General features: G+C 41.5%; 1 long non-coding RNA gene across 1 annotated transcript in view; it reads right to left on the reverse strand.

The window, feature by feature from the left end:
• Positions 1-1064: 1064 nt before the first annotated feature.
• Positions 1065-16517, reverse strand: part of LOC138741851 (uncharacterized) — a 48614-nt gene continuing 33161 nt past the window's right edge. Inside the window, exon 3 of the long non-coding RNA XR_011343816.1 lies at positions 1065-1198. This is a non-coding gene — a long non-coding RNA (uncharacterized lncRNA). The remainder of the gene's footprint in view (positions 1199-16517) is intronic.

Genomic DNA, 16517 nt, shown 5'->3' on the forward strand with positions numbered 1-16517 from the left:
AGTTCTCAGCCCATTACTCTTAAATGCATGATATTATAAGCTCCAGTTTTAGTAAAATGGGATTATTACTGTAAGGGATAGTGTAGACAGGACCCTGGGACATCAGTTTTTCATGTACCTGATATTAGTCACAGTTCTCATTTAACATTTCACACAAACACCATCACAAGTCACCGCCCAGTGACAATTCGATACATTGGAAGAACTGAGGGAAAGATATTGTAATTTTGCAAGGGAGAACCATTCTGACTGCTGAAGAGAATATAGCTTTTTAAAGTAGCTCTTATGGCCAGCCATTTTTGTGGAATTCAGAGCAAAGCATAGTCTGTGAATGACTGGGCCTTTTCAGTGGATTGACCTGTGCCAGGAGGGTGCTTTGGGAAGCAAAGTGTTTCATTTTGATTGTGACTAACAGTGAAGATCGCTTGGAGAGACCGGTGCTGGGGTCTTGGAAGCTTCATGGAGGCCGCCCAGTTCAAATCTTGCCTACAAAAGGACTAGGAGTGTTATGACCACAGCTCGTTTGGATGGACATTTCTTCAAAGGAAATGCAAGGAGAGCTTGTGAATCTGTAGCAGCCACATCAGTTCAAAATTAATTCTGGGCATTAAATTTCAAAGGCCTGTGATTCAAAAGTGAATTTAAAAGAATGAACTTTAAAATAACTTTCTAGATTTTGCCCCCGACTTTAATAGTTTAGGTAGATCTGTCTCTCTCATGCACACACGCTCGCGCACACACACACACACACACACACACACACACACACACACACACACACACACACACACACACACACACACACACACACACACACACACACACACACACACACACACACACAGGTTAAGGATAGTTTAAGAGTTAGAAATAAATTTAGTGTTTTAAAACACTGTCTGGTTCATTGTCTATTGTTGCTCGTTACACGCGGTTCGTAACAAAGGAAACAAAAAAACCATTGAATGCCTGTAGATGGCTCTCTGTCACACAATGATACATTTATATCCAACACAGCATGTAAAGCTCGAAAGATTTGAAATAAGTTTAACTTCAGGTTCAGGGAATGACAGAGGACAATACCTGGCAGTGAGTGGAAGGTTTACACAAAGCAGTTTGATACGTGAATTGTAGCAAACCAAAGCCGATGTGGCCAACATATTCAGTCACCATGTTGTCATTGGGAAGGACAGAAAATTTCCTGAAGAAGAAAAAGCAGGCTTGAAGATTTTTGAGGGCAAATCAAAATAAACCAGCCATGTATCATTCATTAAACAAAATTCTTCAAAGATTTATTAATCACCTCAATTGCTCAGTCCCTATTTCTGCAGTTAATAAAAAACAGGGAACAGGAACCTTGGAGTAATTTTAACCCATCATGTCAGATGAAAAACCCTGGGACATCAGTTTTTAATGTACCTGATATTAGTCATGTTAGACTTCTGAGAAGTTGAATAGGTTATTGGAGCACCAGGACTGGTTGTTGGAGGTGGCAACATTACATTTCTCCTAAAGTATTTCTACTGACAAAAACCATGCAAATGAAAGTGTATACCTTGACTCAAGATTGAAATAAACAGCTTCAAATACAGTTTATGTGTTTTAGTTTAAAAGTATCTCATCTTCCTTTTTCATAAGGAATCTTCAACCCACTCACAAATCATCTACTGAAAAGTCATGTATTTTCAAAAGTTATTTCCTCTCAAAAGCTGAAGCAAAATACAAGATCAATTTGGCAGCAAGTTTTGAACATTTTTAAATAAAAATCAAATAGTAACTAAATAGTAATTTCCATAAAAGAAGTAGAGTTATTGTCTCCTCATTACAGATTGCGAATCTAATGCATTATGATCTGTTAGTCGTATGTACTTCTGCTAATTGGAAATTATCTTCTCTGTACAATTAAGGAAGTTGTGAACCTACGCAGCTACTGTACCTAATTTCAATCATCCAATTTTTCTTCAATTAGAGGAAGTTAAAGAGATATCTAATGCAGTAAAATTCTTAATGTTTTATCTCAGGAAGTTCTCTTTATCTTCATTTGAAACCATATTTCAATGACAATTACAATTGACAGAATTCATTCTGACTGACAGCTAGTAATAATATCACCCTAATCAGAAAGCTGCGGGTTAAAGTCCCAGTAAATCAGGTTGAGATTTCAGTAGCTTTGAGGGAATCAGATGAACTATTGAATTAGCTGTTAAATAAAGATGCTGTTTCCCATTTGAGGTGAATTATAAACATTCCAAACACTTTAAAACACAGTTCTCAGTGCTCCAGCCAATATTCTTTCACTAAAACATTCTCATAAAAGGATTAGCTCAATCGTCTTAAGGAATTTGGTGTGAAAGATAACTACAAGGTTTATCCATGTGGCAGTAATTCAATGCATGGCATGGGGTAATTCCCACTTGGTCAGCAAGTCATGGAGAAGGAAGGCAGGTGATTCAGTTCCTCAGTTCATCATGAAGGTGAAAATTATCCCAATGTAGAAGTGAGAGGAGGATCAGGAACTGAGGAATATTTTTATTGTTGCTTTGGAAATAATTGCTGAAGTAAAAAGATAGGTCATTTAGTCTGTGGTCTCTTTTAGTGATTCTTACATGATTACAATTTTTATTTTTTTACAAGGAATAATATTACCAAAGTCCTTGAAGCACCTGGTGGCATGAGGTAATCTAAACTGCTAAAACAATTCGTTGTGACTCTACTATTTATTTATAATATTTATTTTAATAGATGTACCCACGTACTATGTATGTGTGTAATTTGTCTGAATGTCTGTGATGTCTGTAGTGTTCTAGACCATAGACTGGAGAAAGCTCTTCCATCAGGTTCTTGTGGTGAAATCTGATGATAAATGAACTTGAACTTGATCACTATCCCTTACCAAAATTATCACCATGGAAACTGCTCAAGCACTATATCCAATGGATTGGTATGCTGGTTATAAATGCACCACCAAAGCCCAGGCTGTTGATCAGATGTTTCACAGAATCAGGCAGATCCAGTGTGGCCTCTAGCCTGACATAATGAACCTGGGAGTAATGTTATGGGCAGCATCAATATGCTTCACCGAGTTCACACAAAGCACCAAAAAAAGAGAATGAAACTGCTCTGTTTCCATCAGACATCGAAGAAAAGGCTGTTCTTTTCAAACAGCCCAGGTTTGTACATGAGCCAGGTAAACTCTGGAGGATAAAGGAGTGGAAAGGATCAATGGTGGGGGTGGGGTAAGGTAGGACCTCTGGAACAAAATGCTTCAGATCATAACCAGTAATTCCATTTATGACATATGCTTTCTGAAATTATAATTTTCCTTTAAAAAATTCACCACAAATTAGTAAGATTTTCAAATCAACTGATCGTGAAAGTGACGACCTCCTAGAGCTGTCCATGCTTTGAGCCTTTAAACTTTAGATTAGGTAGGAGACTTAGTTTTCAAAACCAGTTCTTTCCAAGAAATGTCTTCTGACAATTCAGAGGATTACTCAAATGTGGCTGGCACATTGTATTTATTGGTTTACATCACATCTTGGTCTCTCCAAGAGTTATTTTTGTTGATTTAACTGGCATTCAATCTGCACTGCTGAAGGGAGCAATATATTGAGAATAAAATCTGGTGCCTAATCCAGGGAGGATAGCTGCATCTGATCTTCCAATCTAGATGATTCGATTGTGTGAAGGTCGAACCTGTAGCAGTTTGAGGAGATTTGGCATGCCACCAAGGCATGTGAACTATGGAGAGCATTTTGACTGGTTGCATCCCTGACTGGTATGAAGGTGCTAATGTACAGAACAAGAAAATTCAGCCAATATCACCATGGACACCAGTCATCACTCCATTGAGGACAACTACAAAAGGCAGTGTCTTCAGAAAGCAGCCTCAATCCATCCTCAAGGACCCTCACCACTGAGACCAAGCCCTCTTCACACTACTACCATCAGGAAGGAGATACAGGAGCCTGAAGATGAACACCCAAGTGCACAAAAACGGCTTTTTTCCCTTGGCCATCAGATTTCTGAATGGATAATGAACCACAGACACTACCTCAACTTCTCTTCTTTTGCACTAATTTATTTATTTTTAAAATGTAATTGATAGGATTATTTGCACGGAAATGCTGCCGCAAAACAGCAAACTTCATGACATGCTCATAACAAGAAATTCTGATTCTTTCTCAGGAGTTTAATCACCAGAAACTTTCCTAACTCCACCCCAGTCTTAGTTTGACCGTTGTTCCTTCCAAAGCATTCTTACTTGACTTCACGCGGTCAACTCTCTGTAAACTTGAGATCTTTCAAAACTCTACTACCCATAATCTTATTTATACCTCCATTCTTGAATTTGCTGGCATGCATTGATTCTTGATCAATGCCTTTATTTCCAAACACTTCAACATATTTACTCCTATCTCATTTTGTATAACCTCCAAAGGTTTTGGCATTCCTCTAATTCTGATCATCTCTCAGATTTAATTGATCTAAAACTAATGGCCACATCTGAAGGTCTGGAATTTCCTCCTTAAACCTCTCAATCCCTTCCCTTAAAATTGAAACTTTCCACTCTGAGGAAGTTTAAGACCAACTGTCAATATTTCCTTATGTAAATCTACACCAATGTTTGCTTAATAACTCTCTGTAAAGCACTCAGTGTTGTTTTGTGGTCTTAAATGAGCTTGCTAAATAGAACCATCTGATGAATTCAGGGATAAAAATAAGTTGTTTGTAATTACCCAGAAGACACTTTTTAAAATTCTAGGTCCTTCATGATGGGAACTTTTGACTGAAATAGTTCTCAAGTGTTATCCCAGGTTTATTGCACTACTTAAACTAGGAGGCAGATAGCAATGGTTTGGTGTGGAAGGTGGTCAGTGAGACCATTCCAGGAAAAGGAAAGCATTTAACACTTCCCACCTGTGGTGATATGTAATTACACCACTTGGCTACCAAGGGGGCATTCCAATGACTTTGTCTATCAAGCAGTCCAGAGCTACAGTCTCACCTTCCAGGTTGGTCTTGCAGGGAGATGAGACCTCTTAGTGTCCATATTAGTTACTAAAGCTGTCTTATACTCGCACTGCTGGTGTGGTCATTGTCAGTACACCGCCCCCCCCACCCCAACCCCATTGATAAGGGTCTACGGTGGAAAGGTAAATGGATGAGCCTGCAATCAGAAGCACTGAAGACTCTCACAAGGCTGGGAGAAAATTCAAATCAAAATATTTAAATAGCACCTACCTGCAAGAAGACCAGTGCCCTAAATTACCAGGCAGCAGGAGTACTTTCAATTTAAATCCTATTTTGCCACTAGCAACCAATGAAACTTTGTCATGATGACATCACATGAGCTACCTTCTCATTTGATGCCACTGAACAGGTTTTACAAAATCCACACAAACTCAAAACAATTTCTCAGACAACCAGAGACAGTTTCTCAGGATTACTATGTGCACTCACCAAATCAACAATTTAATTTTGGATTAATTTCATTTGAACCTTGCACCAAATAATTAAAATATTTTCTAGCCCATCCTCTAGAAATCTTCGGTTAGTCTCAATCATCATCCTTATAAGTCATTTGAATCGATGGTAAAGGTAGAATAGAATATGTGTACTGTACAATCTACTTCAGCATGATGCTGAACCAAGCCATGAAAGACCTCAACAATGAAGACGCTGTTTACATCCGGTACCGCACGGATGGCAGTCTCTTCAATCTGAGGCGCCTGCAAGCTCACACCAAGACACAAGAGAAACTTGTCCCGTGAACTACTCTTTGCAGACGATGCCACTTTAGTTGCCCATTCAGAGCCAGCTCTTCAGCGCTTGACGTCCTGCTTTGCGGAAACTGCCAAAATGTTTGGCCTGGAAGTCAGCCTGAAGAAAACTGAGGTCCTCCATCAGCCAGCTCCCCACCATGACTACCAGCCCCCCCACATCTCCATCGGGCACACAAAACTCAAAACGGTCAACCAGTTTACCTATCTCGGCTGCACCATTTCATCAGATGCAAGGATCGACAATGAGATAGACAACAGACTCGCCAAGGCAAATAGCGCCTTTGGAAGACTACACAAAAGAGTCTGGAAAAACAACCAACTGAAAAACCTCACAAAGATAAGCGTATACAGAGCCGTTGTCATACCCACACTCCTGTTCGGCTCCGAATCATGGGTCCTCTACCGACATCACCTACGGCTCCTAGAACGCTTCCACCAGCGTTGTCTCCGCTCCATCCTCAACATCCATTGGAGCGCTTTCATCCCTAACGTCGAAGTACTCGAGATTGCAGAGGTCGACAGCATCGAGTCCACGCTGCTGAAGATCCAGCTGCGCTGGGTGGGTCACGTCTCCAGAATGGAGGACCATCGCCTTCCCAAGATCGTGTTATATGGCGAGCTCTCCACTGGCCACCGTGACAGAGGTGCACCAAAGAAAAGGTACAAGGACTCCCTAAAGAAATCTCTTGGTGCCTGCCACATTGACCACTGCCAGTGGGCTGATGTCGCCTCAAACCGTGCATCTTGGCGCCTCACAGTTTGGCGGGCAGCAACCTCCTTTGAAGAAGACCGCAGAGCCCACCTCACTGACAAAAGGCAAAGGAGGAAAAACCCAACACCCAACCCCAACCAACCAATTTTCCCCTGCAGCCGCTGCAACCGTGTCTGCCTGTCCCGCATCGGACTTGTCAGCCACAAACGAGCCTGCAGCTGACGTGGATTTTTTACCCCCTCCATAAATCTTCGTCCGCGAAGCCAAGCCAAAGAAAAGAAACTGTACAATGAATGGCCTCAATTCAAGCTGAAAACACATCATGGAAATTCTGCCATATTTCTCACTTGTGCTTGTGCCATCTGGCGCCTATTCTGCAGGATAGAAGAGAATAAATATGTTTTTTATTTTATCATTTGTGGAAAATATAAGTAAAAGCTCACCAATGAGAGTGTCTGGAGGTTCATCTAAACACACTTGTATAGTTAAGTTTGTCATGGCAAGATTATGAACTCTGACATCTAAGAATCTGAATTTATTTATCATGGAGCTTATTGCTGATTGGTAAAGGTAAAGGCTCCATATTGTCACGTAATACTACATTTGGAATGTAATATGCATGAAATTCTTTAACTTTGTCTACCATAAGGCAGACAGAGAGTTGCCACTTTATCCAGCATCCAGAAACCTATAGCATTTGATGTCCTGGGCAGTCTCCCCTCCAAGTACTGACCAGTCCTGAGCCTGCTTAGCTTCCAAGATCAGACAATCTCAGGCATATTCAAGCTATTAGGAGCTGACCAGCTACCTTTAGGTGTCTGAGCAGTTTAAATTCTGCCGTGTATAGACTACATAGTCTGATAGACAGACACAGCTTTCAAAATTATATCCAGTACCTTTTTAACTTATTGTTTGATTCATATTCAAAGATATCATCTCTTCTCAAATGATTTCTCTTGAAAAGTTATTAACAGATCATTGGAATTTCTTTTTCATCGTCTGTCTCTCTCCAAGCCTAGGATGACGGGCATCAGCAACAAAGAGGAAATTCTTTACAAGCAAACCGAGCCGTCAAGTGTTGGTGAAGCATTGTAAAACTCTACAGACTTTCACCGCCAAAACTAATCCTGCACTCTCCAGGGGTTCAGAAGTTTACATCTTGCACCAGGAGTCATCAGACAAGAATCAGGAACTCAGACCAATAACCCTGTGGGGCACTATTAGCCACAATCAGACACGCACAAGGTAAAGACTGTTCAACAGGCTTTAATCCACAAAGACTTCCACAGAGCCAAGCTTGCTGTAGTTTCAGTAACTCTGAGTGAGACTTCGGGAGGCCGGTGCAGTCTTATATCCCGGAGGGTGATTGACACCCGACCGAGTGGGGCTTGATCCTTTCAGGCCGACTGATTGACAGCCGGCTAGGTGTTGTCCTGTCCCCTTACACTCCTGCTGGTATAGAGGTTGCCCCCTGCAGTAGGCCAGTGGTACACTCCTGCAGGTACAGAGGTTGCCCCCTGCAGTAAGCCAGGGGTGTACCACCACAATCTCCCTCTCTAAATTCAAGTCCTTCTTCACCATCTGTCAGTCTGCATTATCTATGAGTTGTTTTTCTACAAATGGATCATGCATCTGACATCTAGTCAAAGATGCAGCTTACTGTGTCATAGACTCATAGAGTCATGCAGAATGGAACAGGCCCTTTGACCCAACTCGGTCACATCAACCAAGTTGGCATTCTGGACTTACTCCCATTTGCCTGCATTTTGTCCATATCTGTCTAAACCCTTCCTATCTATCAATCTATTGAAATGGTTTTTGAATGTCAAAACTGTGCCCACTTCTACAGTTTCCTCTGGAATCTCATTCCAGATACACCCTCTAGTGAAAATAACCATCCCTTTAAATCTCACCCCTCTCACCTTAAACCTATGCCCTCTAGTTCTAGAATCAATCTTCTTTCCTGGGAAAAAGACATTGAGAATTTACTTCCTCCATGCCCCTTATGGTTTTATAAACTTCTATAAATTCTCAGCTCCCTACACTCGAGGGAATAAAGACCAAGCCTATACCCTCTGGTCCCAAAAATATTGTGGTGAATCTCCCCTGCACTATATAATTCCTATAGCTGGGTGACCAGAACTACATTCAACTCTCTTAAAGTGTTCTAAGTAATATATTGCATAGCTAAATCAGTAGGTCCCAACTTTTGTACTAAATACCCCATCCACACTGGGCATATGTGCCAAATATCTTCTTCAGAAGCTTATCCACCTGAGCTGTCACTTTCAATTGTACCCCGATTTCTCCCTGTTCTACAACACTCTCCAGGGCTCTACCGTTCACTGTGTAAGTCTTACTCTGGTTTGGCTGACTATCAGATCAGTACCTGGCTCCAATCTTATCTTTCTCTCCCATTCAAATTGCTTATCAAGTTTCAAACATGGCTTTATTGATGGTGAGTGAATAAAACTTCAGTGTCATTAAAAACTCCATCAATGTTTGAAATGCTCCATGTTAATTTTTCTGCTCATAGGTTATAGTTACATAAATAAATTGGATGCAGTAGTTCTTTCTGATTGTCTAAAGTGTTTCAGCCATTAAATTTCATTTAGGTCAAAACTGTTTTAGTGGAGTATTGAAACATTCCCAGTCTTTTAGTATTTCCTTTAACATTGACTTAAAAGACTAATAAAGGAAGAAGCCTTGCTGATGGGGTTAATTTCGAGGTGAGGCTACATCAGAACAGAATCAGTGTAGACCAAAGTTTAGAAGCTTACGCACATAAGCCATTGAATAATCCTATCATGTGTGATAAGGACAAATAATCATTTAAAAATGTTATTTAAAGAACATACATTACAATCGCCCGACTTGTTCACTGTACACTTTACAGTTCCTTCATCTAATTAGGAATACAGAGTGAGAATGATGTGAAGCAAACTGTAAATTTGATTAGAGATTGAATCACTTCCTTGGCATAGTATGATCTTTTCCTCTAAATCATATTGTATGGTCATGAAACTTAGGGTGGCAAGAGACTTTGAACAGTTTTCCTTTTGTAAATAATTTATTGTGAATAGAGTCTATTTTTTTTGTTTTAAAAATTGGTCTTTTCCCCTAAATGAGACCTGTTGTTTAGAAACAATCCTTATAATCTGATGTAACTTTGATTTTCAGATATTATGCTCTCACTACATAGACTGCAACTTTGCAAAAATAGACAACTTTTTAAACATTTTTTTATTTTTCACACTATGAACCATATTGACCAAAATACACACAAACATTTCCCTCTTGAATATACACAATGTCATTTTCTCCCCTTTTGCCCCCCTCCCTTCCCTCCCTCCATCCCACTCCCCTCCCCACCCACTAAAAGTTCAACTTATACAATTCTTTGGCTTGGCTTCACGGACGAAGATTTATGGAGGGGGTAAAAAGTCCACGTCAGCTGCAGGCTCGTTTGTGGCTGACAAGTCCGATGCGGGACAGGCAGACACGATTGCAGCGGTTGCAAGGGAAAATTGGTTGGTTGGGGTTGGGTGTTGGGTTTTTCCTCCTTTGCCTTTTGTCAGTGAGGTGGGCTCTGCGGTCTTCTTCAAAGGAGGTGGCTGCCCGCCAAACTGTGAGGCGCCAAGATGCACGGTTTGAGGCGTTATCAGCCCACTGGCGGTGGTCAATGTGGCAGGCACCAAGAGATTTCTTTAGGCAGTCCTTGTACCTTTTCTTTGGTGCACCTCTGTCACGGTGGCCAGTGGAGAGCTCGCCATATAATACGATCTTGGGAAGGCGATGGTCCTCCATTCTGGAGACGTGACCCATCCAGCGCAGCTGGATCTTCAGCAGCGTGGACTCGATGCTGTCGACCTCTGCCATCTCGAGTACTTCGACGTTAGGGGTGTAAGCGCTCCATTGGATGTTGAGGATGGAGCGGAGACAACGCTGGTGGAAGCGTTCTAGGAGCCGTAGGTGGTGCCGGTAGAGGACCCATGATTCGGAGCCGAACAGGAGTGTGGGTATGACAACGGATCTGTATACGCTTATCTTTGTGAGGTTTTTCAGTTGGTTGTTTTTCCAGACTCTTTTGTGTAGTCTTCCAAAGGCGCTATTTGCCTTGGCGAGTCTGTTGTCTATCTCATTGTCGATCCTTGCATCTGATGAAATGGTGCAGCCGAGATAGGTAAACTGGTTGACCGTTTTGAGTTTTGTGTGCCCGATGGAGATGTGGGGGGGCTGGTAGTCATGGTGGGGAGCTGGCTGATGCAGGACCTCAGTTTTCTTCAGGCTGACTTCCAGGCCAAACATTTTGGCAGTTTCCGCAAAGCAGGACGTCAAGCGCTGAAGAGCTGGCTCTGAATGGGCAACTAAAGCGGCATCATCTGCAAAGAGTAGTTCACGGACAAGTTTCTCTTGTGTCTTGGTGTGAGCTTGCAGGCGCCTCAGATTGAAGAGACTGCCATCCGTGCGGTACCGGATGTAAACAGCGTCTTCATTGTTGGGGTCTTTCATGGCTTGGTTCAGCATCATGCTGAAGAAGATTGAAAAGAGGGTTGGTGCGAGAACACAGCCTTGCTTCACGCCATTGTTAATGGAGAAGGGTTCAGAGAGCTCATTGCTGTATCTGACCCGACCTTGTTGGTTTTCGTGCAGTTGGATAATCATGTTGAGGAACTTTGGGGGACATCCGATGCGCTCTAGTATTTGCCAAAGCCCTTTCCTGCTCACGGTGTCGAAGGCTTTGGTGAGGTCAACAAAGGTGATGTAGAGTCCTTTGTTTTGTTCTCTGCACTTTTCTTGGAGCTGTCTGAGGGCAAAGACCATGTCAGTGGTTCCTCTGTTTGCGCGAAAGCCGCACTGTGATTCTGGGAGAATATTCTCGGCGACACTAGGTATTATTCTATTTAGTAGAATCCTAGCGAAGATTTTGCCTGCAATGGAGAGCAACGTGATTCCCCTGTAGTTTGAGCAGTCTGATTTCTCGCCTTTGTTTTTGTACAGGGTGATGATGGTGGCATCACGAAGATCCTGAGGCAGTTTACCTTGGTCCCAACAAAGCTTGAAAAACTTATGCAGTTTGGCATGCAGAGTTTTGCCGCCAGCCTTCCAGACTTCTGGGGGGATTCCATCCATACCTGCTGCTTTGCCACTTTTCAGTTGTTCGATTGCCTTATATGTCTCATCCAGGGTGGGAACCTCATCCAGCTCTAGCCTTAGGGGCTGTTGAGGGAGCTGGAGCAGGGCGGAATCTTGGACTGAGCGGTTGGCACTGAAAAGAGATTGGAAGTGTTCTGACCATCGGTTGAGGATGGAGATCTTGTCGCTGAGGAGGACTTTGCCGTCTGAGCTGTGCAGCGGGCTTTGGACTTGGGGTGAGGGGCCGTACACAGCCTTTAGAGCCTCGTAGAAACCCCTGAAGTCGCCAATGTCCGCGCTGAGCTGTGTTCGTTTGGCGAGGCTAGTCCACCACTCATTTTGGATCTCCCGGAGTTTGCGCTGAAGATGGCTGCATGCGCGACGGAAGGCTTGTTTCTTCTCTGGACAGGACGGCTTTGTAAGGTGAGCCTGGTGGGCAGCTCGCTTCTTTGCCAGCAGCTCCTGGATTTCCTGGATGTTTTCGTCAAACCAGTCCTTGTTTTTCCTGGAGGAGAAGCCCAGTACCTCTTCAGTGGATTGCAGTATGGTAGTCTTCAACTGATCCCAGAGGGTTTCAGGGGACGGGTCCGTGAGGCGGGTTGCAACGTCGAGCTTTGCTTTGAGGTTTGCCTGGAAGTTTCCTCTCGCTTCGTCTGACTGCAGTTTTCCAACATTGAACCTCTTTCTGGGGGCTTTATTGTTCCTGGGCTTTGGCTTGAAGTGAAGGTTGAGCTTGCAGCGAACCAGCCGGTGGTCAGTGTGGCATTCCGCGCTAGGCATGACCCTGGTGTGGAGCACATCTTGTTTGTCACTTTCTCGCACCAGGATGTAGTCCAGGAGGTGCCAGTGTTTGGATCGGGGATGCATCCAGGTGGTCTTAAGGCTGTCCCTCTGCTGAAAAAGGGTGTTTGTAATGACAAGCCGCTGTTCTGCGCAGAGCTCCAACAGGAGGCGCCCATTGTCGTTGCACTTGCCGACGCCATGCTTGCCCAGGAACCCATTAAACAATATCATCACACAATGAAAATAAACAAGAAAATTGTGTCTTCTACTTTTACACACTGGGTCAGTTCATTTCGTCGTCTTCTCATTCTGTCATTTTAGGGGGTGGAGGTCCGCGGTAGGACCTCTCTGTTGTGTTCCATGTACGGTTCCCAAATTTCTTTGAATACTGTGATGTTATTTCTTAAATTATATGTTATTTTTTCCAATGGAATACATTTATTCATTTCTATGTACTATTGCTGCTATCTTCTGATTTCCAGGTTGAAATAATACATTTTTTTGCTACAGCTAAGGCTATCATAATAAATCTTTTTTGTGCTTCATCCAAATTGAGGCCAAGTTCTTTACTTCTTATATTACTTAGAAGAAAGATCTCTGGATTCAAACAAAAAAAAAGACAACTTGACACCACCTTCTCAAGGGCATGAAAAATGGGCAATAAATGTAACATCCACATCCCATAATGAATCGTTGTCGGTAGATTCAGTAGGTTCAAGGTTTGTTGCCCTTTCTGTTTCCTGTGACCTCAGTTGGGAGCATGGTGTGGGTGACTCGTCATCCTTAGTGTCTCAGGACCAAGAGAGGCCATAAAAGAAGATTTGTGTGCTGATATTGGGTGTGTTACTAATGGAATTATTCAGTCTACCCACTCTCACAAACTAGACTTGACAAGGAGAAGGCATTTAAGCATGGTCCATAAAGTGCATGGTTCAATGTCTTCAGGAATAGGGGAGACAGCTTTGGAGGGTTAGAGACACATTGAGAACAATTGCAAATGGAATGATCCTTGATGCAAGTTGGCTTTTGTAATCAAAGCCCTGTAAGTAATTAACTAATATGAAGTTTTACATCCAAAATATCATTGTGAAGTACTTCCACTAAACCAATGGTTCTCAACCTTGTTTTCCACTCACATATCACCTTAAGTAATCCCTTAAAGCCACAGAGCACCTGTAGCATCCTATACCATAGGTGCTCTGTGGTAAGTAAGGAATTACTTAAGATGGTATGTGAGTGGGGGGATAAAAAAGGTTGAGAACTACTGCACTAAACAAACTAGAATGTTTGGACTTTCTTAAAGAACATTGCATTTTCTTTCTGTCATCTTCTATTGATGTTTTGAAGTCATTTTACCTGATCAGTGGTCAATGAAAGCAAAGATCAAACTAGCATTTGCTATATTTTTCAATGACGATTGCCAAGGAAGGAAATGTATAGCAAACTGACTAGGGTGAAGAGTCCACCAATCGGAAGCTTCTGTTGGGGAGCCAATGGGAGATGGTGATAGCAGGTGAGATTAGAATCAGAACAGGGAACAGGGATTGATTGTCCTGATATCATGAAATTTCAAGGAATTCCCTTAGGATCCAGGAGGTTCCTCAGGTTAGTTTTGAGTTTGACACATGATTCCAAATCTGATGCTGTTATCCTCAGAGATTTCCAATGTGACTTTAAAGATGAAGGAACAGCTTCAGCTGTATCCAACAATAAATAATTACTTTAGACAATCATTGGAAAACAAGACAAGCAGTAATAGCAATGTTCAGTGATCTTCACCAGCATAGATTTAGTGACTGAGCTTAAAGTTAACAATTTACGGTTGAGCATCCAGAGTTTAGTGATACTATTTATACAGGTAAAGTTTAGCTTGTAACAAATTAATCAAATATTCTACAAAGCAGTTATTTAAATGTATATAGAATATGTGCACAGAATGTAGTAACAATTTTGATTCGACAACATCGTCCAATTCTATTTTCTGTTGAAGCAACAAGTACAGCATCCTCTCCTCAACCTAACTCCCAGCACTGAGGGTCCAACTATTTCATTCAGTTCTGATGGGCAGGCTGTCCAGCCCCTGGTGTCCACTTACTTGAGACCAGACTCAAAAAAAGCCAACAGGAATGAAACAAGAAAGTCTGCAGATGCTGTGATTGTAGTGAAAACACAGAAATGCTGGAGGAACCCAGCAGGTCTTGCAGCAAAGATATGTAACCAATGTTCTGGGCCTGAGCCTTTCGTCAACATTGGTTATATAAATCTCATAAATTTCATAAAGCAGATTCACTGTTTGGTGATCTGCCACAGCAAGGGGTTTCCAGATGAGCAGAGAAACAATTTAAGGAAGTTCTCAAAGGCTCTGAAAAAAAAAAGGAGACCCAAATGACTTACAGGAATCTTCGTGTCTCATTCTGACCATTCAGTGTAGAGAAGGGACATTCAGGATAGTGTTGAGAATTGAAAGGCAGAGTGGATAAAGGAGACGACAACTTTAAAACTTCCCAGCCTAGACTATTAGAAGAATATTGCTACACTCACAAAATATAAGTGAAAACTAACAAATGCAGATATTAGAAATCTGAAATAAACAGGATTTAAGGTAAGTGAAAATAATGAAATGGATAAAAGTCCATTCACTGCTATTTTGTCCTTTCAGGACGGCAGATTTTTAAAAAAATGTTTAATTTAATAATATGGCTGAAGACCTTACAATTATTGCAATTCATCATTCTAAGTCCAGAGTAAGCCTTGTTGCACAACAGACGGTGGGCATTACAATCTAATGGAGGATTTTAAGGGTTATATTATACAAAGCTTGTTATATTTTTGGTGAAACCTTTGTGAAATCTCTGGAAGAACAAATGATTACTGTGCAATTAGACCTCTCACTTGTTCTCCCCAATTTAATCCTAAGGAATTTCTTCGTTACTGGACTAATTGAACAGTCTCTTGGAACACTCTCTGAGAATCCAACTCACTTGGATCAGAAGATTTGGATGAAGTAAACCTGAAGATTAAGGTTCGCTGGGACCACACCCAGTACCTGCCTTGTTTTGCTTGCATTGTAAATGTTTCTAAGGTGGAACCTTTGGAAACATGCCCTTTTCCAAGGTTTTGAATTTTAATGAAAGCTGACACAATGCTTTCATGTGTGTTTTGTAGTTTTCAGGGAACTTTAAATATCATGTCAAAATATTTTGCTCTGAAACTACAATGTTGTATTCATACTTGTGGAAGAATTTTAACCTCAAACAAATCCGCACTAAGTATATTGAATAAAAAGCCAAATTCAGCTCGAAGTTTATTTCTTAACCTAGATCTGCGGTGAAATTTAAGTGAATTTAAATTCATTTCTTTACAAACCAAACAAATTATAGATGTTAACTCAAACAGATTCCCTTCTTTATCAGAAAGGTAGATGAAGTGGAATGGAATTGACAAGTTTTAATTTGGAAGCACTTCTAAAGATCTCCGAAGTGCTCTGCTTCACTTTTTGCTTGTGTGCAGGCCAATCTCTTGCTGTTTATTTCAGTGCAACACCTATCCGTGTTTATTTTTCACATATGTGTCCCGCCTATATGATATACGATGGAGATAAGCTAACAGTTCCAGTTGAGTCACGGGAACCTGCTTTTGCCCTTTCTAAATAAACACCAATTAGGCTTCTGTGACAAGTTGTTATCCATGATCTTTCATCAATAGTTAACTAAAGAACTTGCATGAATCTGATTCTGTATTGAATAAAGGATAGGTGATAACCTTGTATCAAAATAACACATTGAATGATCAACTCTCTGTAGTGCAGAATTGTTTCCTTTTTCTATAAAGCGCAACAGATTTAAAAGCACATCTGGTGTGTGTCGTTTTACAGAATACAGCTGTAACAATAAAGCTGCAATTGTTTTAATGTGGCTATGCTGTGATCTGGAGCCATTTCTGATTTTTGTGATTTTCTGATTATTAAAATAACATAGAACAATATTGAAACCGGCCACATGAAACTACAGAGCAGGAAACTCTTGGGTCAGCAGGGAATGTCTGTGCTGCCTCACGGCTGATATTATTTTGACCAAAAATTGGGTGTGAAATCAATGTTGTAT

The sequence above is a fragment of the Narcine bancroftii genome, chromosome 8 (genome assembly GCF_036971445.1).
Source record: "Narcine bancroftii isolate sNarBan1 chromosome 8, sNarBan1.hap1, whole genome shotgun sequence".
Classification (NCBI taxonomy): domain Eukaryota; kingdom Metazoa; phylum Chordata; class Chondrichthyes; order Torpediniformes; family Narcinidae; genus Narcine; species Narcine bancroftii.